Source organism: Garra rufa, chromosome 2, assembly GCF_049309525.1.
Source record: "Garra rufa chromosome 2, GarRuf1.0, whole genome shotgun sequence".
Taxonomy (NCBI): Eukaryota; Metazoa; Chordata; class Actinopteri; order Cypriniformes; family Cyprinidae; genus Garra; species Garra rufa.
Window position 1 is genome coordinate 54,294,427 of NC_133362.1, and position 12,738 is coordinate 54,307,164.

Below are 12,738 nucleotides of genomic sequence, written 5' to 3' on the forward strand. Positions count from 1 at the left end.
GCTTGATTTCACAGTCTGCCGTTGGGGGGGGGAGGCAAAAGCACATTCCCTGACCGGGAATCGAACCCGGGCCGCGGCGGTGAGAGCCCCGAATCCTAACCACTAGACCACCAGGGAAGAGCTTATCAAACGCTGGCCTGCTAATACCATGAGAACAAGCAGACAGCAATACAGGCTTCTGTCACGTGGAAAACCAACAAGTCGGGCGCAAGCACGAGGTTCCCCAGACGGTGGGCCAGTGGCGCAATGGATAACGCGTCTGTCTACGGATCAGAAGACGCTAGGTCCGACTCCTGGCTGTCTCGCTCTCTGCTTTTTGCGTAATGCAGTATGGTTTTGATGTCACGGGCTTGCCGAATTGTTGCCCTATTCCTACGTGCCACCCGGGCTTTGAGGAAAAGTTGGACACGAAATGAAATCCGAACTAGCCAATAATCAGCAATTTACCCGGTTAAAAGCGTGTCTCAGTTTCATCGTTAATCTCATGCTTTTTTCTATTCTGAACCTTGACAGATCGGCAATAGGGTGTTTTTCCTTGAGATAACGGTTACAATGCAAGACCACGCTTGTTTTTTCGAATGCGTGGCGTGAGTATTTTTGGAGAAAAATTTTTACCCGGACAAGGCTTCCACTGACCAGTTCCCATATGGTCTAGCGGTCAGGATTCCTGGTTTTCACCCAGACGGCCCGGGTTCGACTCCCGGTATGGGAAGGCGGGCTCCTTTTTGCTACCAGTCAGGATTCCTGGTTTTCACCCAGACGGCCCGGGTTCGACTCCCGGTATGGGAAGGCGGGCTCCTTTTTGCTACCAGTCAGGATTCCTGGTTTTCACCCAGGCGGCCAGGGTTCGACTCCCAGTATTGGAAGGCGGGCTCCTCTTTGCTTGCCTCTTCAAAACGGGCCACACGTCTTTTTGCGTCGAAAGCCATTTTTTGGCCAGCAGTCGAGCTGCAGAAACATAATAGGCCGAGGTTGGGACCCCACAGACCCGTGCCTTCGATAGCTCAGCTGGTAGACGAACTTATTTAGGTTTAAATAAAAACACCAAACGCCTATTTTAGTTTTAAGCAACGACAAAAACAGCTGTCCTGTCAGTCAAATCAAAGGATTATAACGCGAGTGCTCTAAAATCGTAGTTTTTGCCATTTAGTATACTGTCATATTAGCAGAAACATAAATAATACAGCTCCGGGTTACCCACGATAGACACCAAAGGTTTCTCCTCCATTTCTTGCAGTCTCTGGACTTTTTAAGCAACGGTAAACTTTCGTCACCACAACAGAAGACCCGCCTCTCCATTCATTCGATTGGACAATGGAAAAGAACGCGAATGACGTTGGGCATTTTTCCGCTCAGTGTTGATTTTTTTTTTCAACTTCAGGCGCTCAGAGCGCTCCTGCACAAACGTGAGGCGCCGGGGCGCATAAACAGCGCGCAGAACGCTCACTGCCAACAGAAAACCATTCAAAAAGGCGCCTCCAACTGCAAAAACGCGTTTGGTGTGATCGTCACCTAATCCAAATTTTTGCATAATGCAGTTTAAAATCTTTTTTTTTTACACGGACAAGGCTTCCACTGACCAGTTTGCATATGGTCTAGCGGTCAGGCTTCTTGGTTTTCACCCAGGCGGCCCGGGTTCGACTCCCGGTATGGGAAGGCGGGCTCCTTTTTGCTACCAGTCAGGATTCCTGGTTTTCACCCAGGCGGCCAGGGTTCGACTCCCGGTATTGGAAGGCGGGCTCCTCTTTGCTTGCCTCTTCAAAACGGGCCACACGTCTTTCTGTGTCGAAAGCCATTTTTTGGCCAGCAGTCGAGCTGCAGAAACATAATAGGCCGAGGTTGGGACCCCACAGACCCGTGCCTTCGATAGCTCAGCTGGTAGACGAACTTATTTAGGTTTAAATAAAAACACCAAACGCCTATTTTAGTTTTAAGCAACGACAAAAACAGCTGTCCTGTCAGTCAAATCAAAGGATTATAACGCGAGTGCTCTAAAATCTTAGTTTTTGCCGATAAGTAAACTGTCATATTAGCAGAAACATAAATAATACAGCTCCGGGTTACCCACGATAGACACCAAAGGTTTCTCCTCCATTTCTTGCAGTCTCTGGACTTTTTAAGCAACGGTAAACTTTCGTCACCACAACAGAAGACCCGCCTCTCCATTCATTCGATTGGACAATGGAAAAGAACGCGAATGACGTTGGGCATTTTTCCGCTCAGTGTTGATTTTTTTTTTCAACTTCAGGCGCTCAGAGCGCTCCTGCACAAACGTGAGGCGCCGGGGCGCATAAACAGCGCGCAGAACGCTCACTGCCAACAGAAAACCATTCAAAAGAAGCGCCTCCAACTGCAAAAGCGCGTTCGGTGTGATCGCCGCCAAATCCAAATTTTTGCGTAATGCAGTTTAAAATCTTTTTTTTTTACACGGACAAGGCTTCCACTGACCAGTTCCCATATGGTCTAGCGGTCAGGATTCCTGATTTTCACCCAGGCGGCCTTGGATTGACTCCCGGTAAGGGATGGCGGGCTCCTTTTTGCTACCAGTCAGGATTCCTGGATTTCACCCAGGCGGCCCGGGTTCGACTCCCGGTATTGGAAAGCGGGCTCCTCTTTGCTTGCCTCTTCAAAACGGGCCGCACGTCTTCCTGCATCGAAAGCCATTTTTTGGCCAGTAGTCGAGCTGCAGAAACATAATAGGCCGAGGTTGTGACCCCACCGACCCGTGCCTTCGATAGCTCAGCTGGTAGAGCGGAGGACTGTAGAGGCGTCGGCAATCCTTAGGTCGCTGGTTCGACTCCGGCTCGAAGGAGTTTGTTTTTCACGTGCCCACCTTTTTTTGGGGGGTTTGGGCTTCTGAAAGCGGCCAACAGAGCTTGATTTCACAGTCTGCCATTGGGGGGGGAGGCAAAAGCACATTCCCTGACCGGGAATCGAACCCGGGCCGCGGCGGTGAGAGCGCCGAATCCTAACCACTAGACCACCAGGGAAGAGCATATCAAAAGCTGGCCTGCTAATACCATGAGAATAAGCAGACAGCAATACAGGCTTCTGTCACGTCGAAAACCAACAAGTCGGGTGCAAGCACGAGGTCCCCCAGACGGTGGGCCAGTGGCGCAATGGATAACGCGTCCGACTACGGATCAGAAGACTCTAGGTCCGACTCCTGTCTGGCTCGCTCTCTGCTTTTTGCGTAATGCAGTATGGTTTTGATGTCACGGGCTTGCCGAATTGTTGCCCTATTCCTACGTGCCACCCGGGCTTTGAGGAAAAGTTGGACACGAAATGAAATCCGAACTAGCCAATAATCAGCAATTTACCCGGTTAAAAGCGTGTCTCAGTTTCATCGTTAATCTCATGCTTTTTTCTATTCTGAACCTTGACAGATCGGCAATAGGGTGTTTTTCCTTGAGATAACGGTTACAATGCAAGACCACGCTTGTTTTTTCGAATGCGTGGCGTGAGTATTTTTGGAAAAAAATTTTTTACCCGGACAAGGCTTCCACTGACCAGTTCCTATAAGGTCTAGCGGTCAGGATTCCTGGTTTTCACCCAGACGGCCCGGGTTCGACTCCCGGTATGGGAAGGCGGGCTCCTTTTTGCTACCAGTCAGGATTCCTGGTTTTCACCCAGGCGGCCAGGGTTCGACTCCCGGTATTGGAAGGCGGGCTCCTCTTTGCTTGCCTCTTCAAAACGGGCCACACGTCTTTTTGCGTCGAAAGCCATTTTTTGGCCAGCAGTCGAGCTGCAGAAACATAATAGGCCGAGGTTGGGACCCCACAGACCCGTGCCTTCGATAGCTCAGCTGGTAGACGAACTTATTTAGGTTTAAATAAAAACACCAAACGCCTATTTTAGTTTTAAGCAACGACAAAAACAGCTGTCCTGTCAGTCAAATCAAAGGATTATAACGCGAGTGCTCTAAAATCGTAGTTTTTGCCATTTAGTATACTGTCATATTAGCAGAAACATAAATAATACAGCTCCGGGTTACCCACGATAGACACCAAAGGTTTCTCCTCCATTTCTTGCAGTCTCTGGACTTTTTAAGCAACGGTAAACTTTCGTCACCACAACAGAAGACCCGCCTCTCCATTCATTCGATTGGACAATGGAAAAGAACGCGAATGACGTTGGGCATTTTTCCGCTCAGTGTTGATTTTTTTTTTCAACTTCAGGCGCTCAGAGCGCTCCTGCACAAACGTGAGGCGCCGGGGCGCATAAACAGCGCGCAGAACGCTCACTGCCAACAGAAAACCATTCAAAAAGGCGCCTCCAACTGCAAAAACGCGTTTGGTGTGATCGTCACCTAATCCAAATTTTTGCATAATGCAGTTTAAAATCTTTTTTTTTTACACGGACAAGGCTTCCACTGACCAGTTTGCATATGGTCTAGCGGTCAGGCTTCTTGGTTTTCACCCAGGCGGCCCGGGTTCGACTCCCGGTATGGGAAGGCGGGCTCCTTTTTGCTACCAGTCAGGATTCCTGGTTTTCACCCAGGCGGCCAGGGTTCGACTCCCGGTATTGGAAGGCGGGCTCCTCTTTGCTTGCCTCTTCAAAACGGGCCACACGTCTTTCTGTGTCGAAAGCCATTTTTTGGCCAGCAGTCGAGCTGCAGAAACATAATAGGCCGAGGTTGGGACCCCACAGACCCGTGCCTTCGATAGCTCAGCTGGTAGACGAACTTATTTAGGTTTAAATAAAAACACCAAACGCCTATTTTAGTTTTAAGCAACGACAAAAACAGCTGTCCTGTCAGTCAAATCAAAGGATTATAACGCGAGTGCTCTAAAATCTTAGTTTTTGCCGATAAGTAAACTGTCATATTAGCAGAAACATAAATAATACAGCTCCGGGTTACCCACGATAGACACCAAAGGTTTCTCCTCCATTTCTTGCAGTCTCTGGACTTTTTAAGCAACGGTAAACTTTCGTCACCACAACAGAAGACCCGCCTCTCCATTCATTCGATTGGACAATGGAAAAGAACGCGAATGACGTTGGGCATTTTTCCGCTCAGTGTTGATTTTTTTTTTCAACTTCAGGCGCTCAGAGCGCTCCTGCACAAACGTGAGGCGCCGGGGCGCATAAACAGCGCGCAGAACGCTCACTGCCAACAGAAAACCATTCAAAAGAAGCGCCTCCAACTGCAAAAGCGCGTTCGGTGTGATCGCCGCCAAATCCAAATTTTTGCGTAATGCAGTTTAAAATCTTTTTTTTTTACACGGACAAGGCTTCCACTGACCAGTTCCCATATGGTCTAGCGGTCAGGATTCCTGATTTTCACCCAGGCGGCCTTGGATTGACTCCCGGTAAGGGATGGCGGGCTCCTTTTTGCTACCAGTCAGGATTCCTGGATTTCACCCAGGCGGCCCGGGTTCGACTCCCGGTATTGGAAAGCGGGCTCCTCTTTGCTTGCCTCTTCAAAACGGGCCGCACGTCTTCCTGCATCGAAAGCCATTTTTTGGCCAGTAGTCGAGCTGCAGAAACATAATAGGCCGAGGTTGTGACCCCACCGACCCGTGCCTTCGATAGCTCAGCTGGTAGAGCGGAGGACTGTAGAGGCGTCGGCAATCCTTAGGTCGCTGGTTCGACTCCGGCTCGAAGGAGTTTGTTTTTCACGTGCCCACCTTTTTTTGGGGGGTTTGGGCTTCTGAAAGCGGCCAACAGAGCTTGATTTCACAGTCTGCCATTGGGGGGGGAGGCAAAAGCACATTCCCTGACCGGGAATCGAACCCGGGCCGCGGCGGTGAGAGCGCCGAATCCTAACCACTAGACCACCAGGGAAGAGCATATCAAAAGCTGGCCTGCTAATACCATGAGAATAAGCAGACAGCAATACAGGCTTCTGTCACGTCGAAAACCAACAAGTCGGGTGCAAGCACGAGGTCCCCCAGACGGTGGGCCAGTGGCGCAATGGATAACGCGTCCGACTACGGATCAGAAGACTCTAGGTCCGACTCCTGTCTGGCTCGCTCTCTGCTTTTTGCGTAATGCAGTATGGTTTTGATGTCACGGGCTTGCCGAATTGTTGCCCTATTCCTACGTGCCACCCGGGCTTTGAGGAAAAGTTGGACACGAAATGAAATCCGAACTAGCCAATAATCAGCAATTTACCCGGTTAAAAGCGTGTCTCAGTTTCATCGTTAATCTCATGCTTTTTTCTATTCTGAACCTTGACAGATCGGCAATAGGGTGTTTTTCCTTGAGATAACGGTTACAATGCAAGACCACGCTTGTTTTTTCGAATGCGTGGCGTGAGTATTTTTGGAAAAAAATTTTTTACCCGGACAAGGCTTCCACTGACCAGTTCCTATAAGGTCTAGCGGTCAGGATTCCTGGTTTTCACCCAGACGGCCCGGGTTCGACTCCCGGTATGGGAAGGCGGGCTCCTTTTTGCTACCAGTCAGGATTCCTGGTTTTCACCCAGGCGGCCAGGGTTCGACTCCCGGTATTGGAAGGCGGGCTCCTCTTTGCTTGCCTCTTCAAAACGGGCCACACGTCTTTTTGCGTCGAAAGCCATTTTTTGGCCAGCAGTCGAGCTGCAGAAACATAATAGGCCGAGGTTGGGACCCCACAGACCCGTGCCTTCGATAGCTCAGCTGGTAGACGAACTTATTTAGGTTTAAATAAAAACACCAAACGCCTATTTTAGTTTTAAGCAACGACAAAAACAGCTGTCCTGTCAGTCAAATCAAAGGATTATAACGCGAGTGCTCTAAAATCGTAGTTTTTGCCATTTAGTATACTGTCATATTAGCAGAAACATAAATAATACAGCTCCGGGTTACCCACGATAGACACCAAAGGTTTCTCCTCCATTTCTTGCAGTCTCTGGACTTTTTAAGCAACGGTAAACTTTCGTCACCACAACAGAAGACCCGCCTCTCCATTCATTCGATTGGACAATGGAAAAGAACGCGAATGACGTTGGGCATTTTTCCGCTCAGTGTTGATTTTTTTTTTCAACTTCAGGCGCTCAGAGCGCTCCTGCACAAACGTGAGGCGCCGGGGCGCATAAACAGCGCGCAGAACGCTCACTGCCAACAGAAAACCATTCAAAAGAAGCACCTCCAACTGCAAAAGCGCGTTCGGTGTGATCGCCGCCAAATCCAAATTTTTGCGTAATGCAGTTTAAAATCTTTTTTTTTTACACGGACAAGGCTTCCACTGACCAGTTCCCATATGGTCTAGCGGTCAGGATTCCTGGTTTTCACCCAGGCGGCCTTGGTTTGACTCCCGGTAAGGGATGGCGGGCTCCTTTTTGCTACCAGTCAGGATTCCTGGATTTCACCCAGGCGGCCCGGGTTCGACTCCCGGTATTGGAAGGCGGGCTCCTCTTTGCTTGCCTCTTCAAAACGGGCCGCACGTCTTCCTGCATCGAATGCCATTTTTTGGCCAGTAGTCGAGCTGCAGAAACATAATAGGCCGAGGTTGTGACCCCACCGACCCGTGCCTTCGATAGCTCAGCTGGTAGAGCGGAGGACTGTAGAGGCGTCGGCAATCCTTAGGTCGCTGGTTCGACTCCGGTTCGAAGGAGTTCGTTTTTCACGTGCCCACCTTTTTTTGGGGGGGTTTGGCCTTCTGAAAGCGGCAAACAGAGCTTGATTTCACAGTCTGCCGTTGGGGGGGGAGGCAAAAGCACATTCCCTGACCGGGAATCGAACCCGGGCCGCGGCGGTGAGAGCGCCGAATCCTAACCACTAGACCACCAGGGAAGAGCATATCAAAAGCTGGCCTGCTAATACCATGAGAATAAGCAGACAGCAATACAGGCTTCTGTCACGTCGAAAACCAACAAGTCGGGTGCAAGCACGAGGTCCCCCAGACGGTGGGCCAGTGGCGCAATGGATAACGCGTCCGACTACGGATCAGAAGACTCTAGGTCCGACTCCTGTCTGGCTCGCTCTCTGCTTTTTGCGTAATGCAGTATGGTTTTGATGTCACGGGCTTGCCAAATTGTTGCCCTATTCCTACGTGCCACCCGGGCTTTGAGGAAAAGTTGGACACGAAATGAAATCCGAACTAGCCAATAATCAGCAATTTACCCGGTTAAAAGCGTGTCTCAGTTTCATCGTTAATCTCATGCTTTTTTCTATTCTGAACCTTGACAGATCGGCAATAGGGTGTTTTTCCTTGAGATAACGGTTACAATGCAAGACCACGCTTGTTTTTTCGAATGCGTGGCGTGAGTATTTTTGGAAAAAAATTTTTTACCCGGACAAGGCTTCCACTGACCAGTTCCTATAAGGTCTAGCGGTCAGGATTCCTGGTTTTCACCCAGACGGCCCGGGTTCGACTCCCGGTATGGGAAGGCGGGCTCCTTTTTGCTACCAGTCAGGATTCCTGGTTTTCACCCAGGCGGCCAGGGTTCGACTCCCGGTATTGGAAGGCGGGCTCCTCTTTGCTTGCCTCTTCAAAACGGGCCACACGTCTTTTTGCGTCGAAAGCCATTTTTTGGCCAGCAGTCGAGCTGCAGAAACATAATAGGCCGAGGTTGGGACCCCACAGACCCGTGCCTTCGATAGCTCAGCTGGTAGACGAACTTATTTAGGTTTAAATAAAAACACCAAACGCCTATTTTAGTTTTAAGCAACGACAAAAACAGCTGTCCTGTCAGTCAAATCAAAGGATTATAACGCGAGTGCTCTAAAATCGTAGTTTTTGCCATTTAGTATACTGTCATATTAGCAGAAACATAAATAATACAGCTCCGGGTTACCCACGATAGACACCAAAGGTTTCTCCTCCATTTCTTGCAGTCTCTGGACTTTTTAAGCAACGGTAAACTTTCGTCACCACAACAGAAGACCCGCCTCTCCATTCATTCGATTGGACAATGGAAAAGAACGCGAATGACGTTGGGCATTTTTCCGCTCAGTGTTGATTTTTTTTTTCAACTTCAGGCGCTCAGAGCGCTCCTGCACAAACGTGAGGCGCCGGGGCGCATAAACAGCGCGCAGAACGCTCACTGCCAACAGAAAACCATTCAAAAGAAGCGCCTCCAACTGCAAAAGCGCGTTCGGTGTGATCGCCGCCAAATCCAAATTTTTGCGTAATGCAGTTTAAAATCTTTTTTTTTTACACGGACAAGGCTTCCACTGACCAGTTCCCATATGGTCTAGCGGTCAGGATTCCTGATTTTCACCCAGGCGGCCTTGGATTGACTCCCGGTAAGGGATGGCGGGCTCCTTTTTGCTACCAGTCAGGATTCCTGGATTTCACCCAGGCGGCCCGGGTTCGACTCCCGGTATTGGAAAGCGGGCTCCTCTTTGCTTGCCTCTTCAAAACGGGCCGCACGTCTTCCTGCATCGAAAGCCATTTTTTGGCCAGTAGTCGAGCTGCAGAAACATAATAGGCCGAGGTTGTGACCCCACCGACCCGTGCCTTCGATAGCTCAGCTGGTAGAGCGGAGGACTGTAGAGGCGTCGGCAATCCTTAGGTCGCTGGTTCGACTCCGGCTCGAAGGAGTTTGTTTTTCACGTGCCCACCTTTTTTTGGGGGGTTTGGGCTTCTGAAAGCGGCCAACAGAGCTTGATTTCACAGTCTGCCATTGGGGGGGGAGGCAAAAGCACATTCCCTGACCGGGAATCGAACCCGGGCCGCGGCGGTGAGAGCGCCGAATCCTAACCACTAGACCACCAGGGAAGAGCATATCAAAAGCTGGCCTGCTAATACCATGAGAATAAGCAGACAGCAATACAGGCTTCTGTCACGTCGAAAACCAACAAGTCGGGTGCAAGCACGAGGTCCCCCAGACGGTGGGCCAGTGGCGCAATGGATAACGCGTCCGACTACGGATCAGAAGACTCTAGGTCCGACTCCTGTCTGGCTCGCTCTCTGCTTTTTGCGTAATGCAGTATGGTTTTGATGTCACGGGCTTGCCAAATTGTTGCCCTATTCCTACGTGCCACCCGGGCTTTGAGGAAAAGTTGGACACGAAATGAAATCCGAACTAGCCAATAATCAGCAATTTACCCGGTTAAAAGCGTGTCTCAGTTTCATCGTTAATCTCATGCTTTTTTCTATTCTGAACCTTGACAGATCGGCAATAGGGTGTTTTTCCTTGAGATAACGGTTACAATGCAAGACCACGCTTGTTTTTTCGAATGCGTGGCGTGAGTATTTTTGGAGAAAAATTTTTACCCGGACAAGGCTTCCACTGACCAGTTCCCATATGGTCTAGCGGTCAGGATTCCTGGTTTTCACCCAGACGGCCCGGGTTCGACTCCCGGTATGGGAAGGCGGGCTCCTTTTTGCTACCAGTCAGGATTCCTGGTTTTCACCCAGACGGCCCGGGTTCGACTCCCGGTATGGGAAGGCGGGCTCCTTTTTGCTACCAGTCAGGATTCCTGGTTTTCACCCAGGCGGCCAGGGTTCGACTCCCAGTATTGGAAGGCGGGCTCCTCTTTGCTTGCCTCTTCAAAACGGGCCACACGTCTTTTTGCGTCGAAAGCCATTTTTTGGCCAGCAGTCGAGCTGCAGAAACATAATAGGCCGAGGTTGGGACCCCACAGACCCGTGCCTTCGATAGCTCAGCTGGTAGACGAACTTATTTAGGTTTAAATAAAAACACCAAACGCCTATTTTAGTTTTAAGCAACGACAAAAACAGCTGTCCTGTCAGTCAAATCAAAGGATTATAACGCGAGTGCTCTAAAATCGTAGTTTTTGCCATTTAGTATACTGTCATATTAGCAGAAACATAAATAATACAGCTCCGGGTTACCCACGATAGACACCAAAGGTTTCTCCTCCATTTCTTGCAGTCTCTGGACTTTTTAAGCAACGGTAAACTTTCGTCACCACAACAGAAGACCCGCCTCTCCATTCATTCGATTGGACAATGGAAAAGAACGCGAATGACGTTGGGCATTTTTCCGCTCAGTGTTGATTTTTTTTTTCAACTTCAGGCGCTCAGAGCGCTCCTGCACAAACGTGAGGCGCCGGGGCGCATAAACAGCGCGCAGAACGCTCACTGCCAACAGAAAACCATTCAAAAAGGCGCCTCCAACTGCAAAAACGCGTTTGGTGTGATCGTCACCTAATCCAAATTTTTGCATAATGCAGTTTAAAATCTTTTTTTTTTACACGGACAAGGCTTCCACTGACCAGTTTGCATATGGTCTAGCGGTCAGGCTTCTTGGTTTTCACCCAGGCGGCCCGGGTTCGACTCCCGGTATGGGAAGGCGGGCTCCTTTTTGCTACCAGTCAGGATTCCTGGTTTTCACCCAGGCGGCCAGGGTTCGACTCCCGGTATTGGAAGGCGGGCTCCTCTTTGCTTGCCTCTTCAAAACGGGCCACACGTCTTTCTGTGTCGAAAGCCATTTTTTGGCCAGCAGTCGAGCTGCAGAAACATAATAGGCCGAGGTTGGGACCCCACAGACCCGTGCCTTCGATAGCTCAGCTGGTAGACGAACTTATTTAGGTTTAAATAAAAACACCAAACGCCTATTTTAGTTTTAAGCAACGACAAAAACAGCTGTCCTGTCAGTCAAATCAAAGGATTATAACGCGAGTGCTCTAAAATCTTAGTTTTTGCCGATAAGTAAACTGTCATATTAGCAGAAACATAAATAATACAGCTCCGGGTTACCCACGATAGACACCAAAGGTTTCTCCTCCATTTCTTGCAGTCTCTGGACTTTTTAAGCAACGGTAAACTTTCGTCACCACAACAGAAGACCCGCCTCTCCATTCATTCGATTGGACAATGGAAAAGAACGCGAATGACGTTGGGCATTTTTCCGCTCAGTGTTGATTTTTTTTTTCAACTTCAGGCGCTCAGAGCGCTCCTGCACAAACGTGAGGCGCCGGGGCGCATAAACAGCGCGCAGAACGCTCACTGCCAACAGAAAACCATTCAAAAGAAGCGCCTCCAACTGCAAAAGCGCGTTCGGTGTGATCGCCGCCAAATCCAAATTTTTGCGTAATGCAGTTTAAAATCTTTTTTTTTTACACGGACAAGGCTTCCACTGACCAGTTCCCATATGGTCTAGCGGTCAGGATTCCTGATTTTCACCCAGGCGGCCTTGGATTGACTCCCGGTAAGGGATGGCGGGCTCCTTTTTGCTACCAGTCAGGATTCCTGGATTTCACCCAGGCGGCCCGGGTTCGACTCCCGGTATTGGAAAGCGGGCTCCTCTTTGCTTGCCTCTTCAAAACGGGCCGCACGTCTTCCTGCATCGAAAGCCATTTTTTGGCCAGTAGTCGAGCTGCAGAAACATAATAGGCCGAGGTTGTGACCCCACCGACCCGTGCCTTCGATAGCTCAGCTGGTAGAGCGGAGGACTGTAGAGGCGTCGGCAATCCTTAGGTCGCTGGTTCGACTCCGGCTCGAAGGAGTTTGTTTTTCACGTGCCCACCTTTTTTTGGGGGGTTTGGGCTTCTGAAAGCGGCCAACAGAGCTTGATTTCACAGTCTGCCATTGGGGGGGGAGGCAAAAGCACATTCCCTGACCGGGAATCGAACCCGGGCCGCGGCGGTGAGAGCGCCGAATCCTAACCACTAGACCACCAGGGAAGAGCATATCAAAAGCTGGCCTGCTAATACCATGAGAATAAGCAGACAGCAATACAGGCTTCTGTCACGTCGAAAACCAACAAGTCGGGTGCAAGCACGAGGTCCCCCAGACGGTGGGCCAGTGGCGCAATGGATAACGCGTCCGACTACGGATCAGAAGACTCTAGGTCCGACTCCTGTCTGGCTCGCTCTCTGCTTTTTGCGTAATGCAGTATGG

The 12,738-nt window shown here is 50.0% G+C and overlaps 1 protein-coding gene and 12 non-coding genes across 13 annotated transcripts in view; 6 read left to right on the forward strand and 7 right to left on the reverse strand.

Moving 5' to 3' along the window:
• LOC141325610 (uncharacterized) overlaps window positions 1–12,738 on the reverse strand; it is a 241,861-nt gene that overhangs the window by 139,020 nt on the left and 90,103 nt on the right. The window lies entirely within an intron of this gene.
• On the reverse strand, window positions 46–117 carry trnae-cuc (transfer RNA glutamic acid (anticodon CUC)). The gene has a single exon. It is a non-coding gene; the product is annotated as a tRNA-Glu (tRNA).
• On the forward strand, window positions 641–712 carry trnae-uuc (transfer RNA glutamic acid (anticodon UUC)). The gene has a single exon. It is a non-coding gene; the product is annotated as a tRNA-Glu (tRNA).
• Window positions 2,729–2,812, forward strand: trnay-gua (transfer RNA tyrosine (anticodon GUA)). Its single transcript is given in 2 exon segments — window positions 2,729–2,765; window positions 2,777–2,812. It is a non-coding gene; the product is annotated as a tRNA-Tyr (tRNA).
• Window positions 2,919–2,990, reverse strand: trnae-cuc (transfer RNA glutamic acid (anticodon CUC)). Its single transcript has one exon. It is a non-coding gene; the product is annotated as a tRNA-Glu (tRNA).
• On the forward strand, window positions 5,526–5,609 carry trnay-gua (transfer RNA tyrosine (anticodon GUA)). The gene is given in 2 exon segments: window positions 5,526–5,562; window positions 5,574–5,609. It is a non-coding gene; the product is annotated as a tRNA-Tyr (tRNA).
• On the reverse strand, window positions 5,716–5,787 carry trnae-cuc (transfer RNA glutamic acid (anticodon CUC)). Its single transcript has one exon. It is a non-coding gene; the product is annotated as a tRNA-Glu (tRNA).
• On the reverse strand, window positions 7,647–7,718 carry trnae-cuc (transfer RNA glutamic acid (anticodon CUC)). Its single transcript has one exon. It is a non-coding gene; the product is annotated as a tRNA-Glu (tRNA).
• On the forward strand, window positions 9,387–9,470 carry trnay-gua (transfer RNA tyrosine (anticodon GUA)). The gene is given in 2 exon segments: window positions 9,387–9,423; window positions 9,435–9,470. It is a non-coding gene; the product is annotated as a tRNA-Tyr (tRNA).
• trnae-cuc (transfer RNA glutamic acid (anticodon CUC)) lies at window positions 9,577–9,648 on the reverse strand. The gene has a single exon. It is a non-coding gene; the product is annotated as a tRNA-Glu (tRNA).
• On the forward strand, window positions 10,172–10,243 carry trnae-uuc (transfer RNA glutamic acid (anticodon UUC)). Its single transcript has one exon. It is a non-coding gene; the product is annotated as a tRNA-Glu (tRNA).
• trnay-gua (transfer RNA tyrosine (anticodon GUA)) lies at window positions 12,260–12,343 on the forward strand. Its single transcript is given in 2 exon segments — window positions 12,260–12,296; window positions 12,308–12,343. It is a non-coding gene; the product is annotated as a tRNA-Tyr (tRNA).
• On the reverse strand, window positions 12,450–12,521 carry trnae-cuc (transfer RNA glutamic acid (anticodon CUC)). The gene has a single exon. It is a non-coding gene; the product is annotated as a tRNA-Glu (tRNA).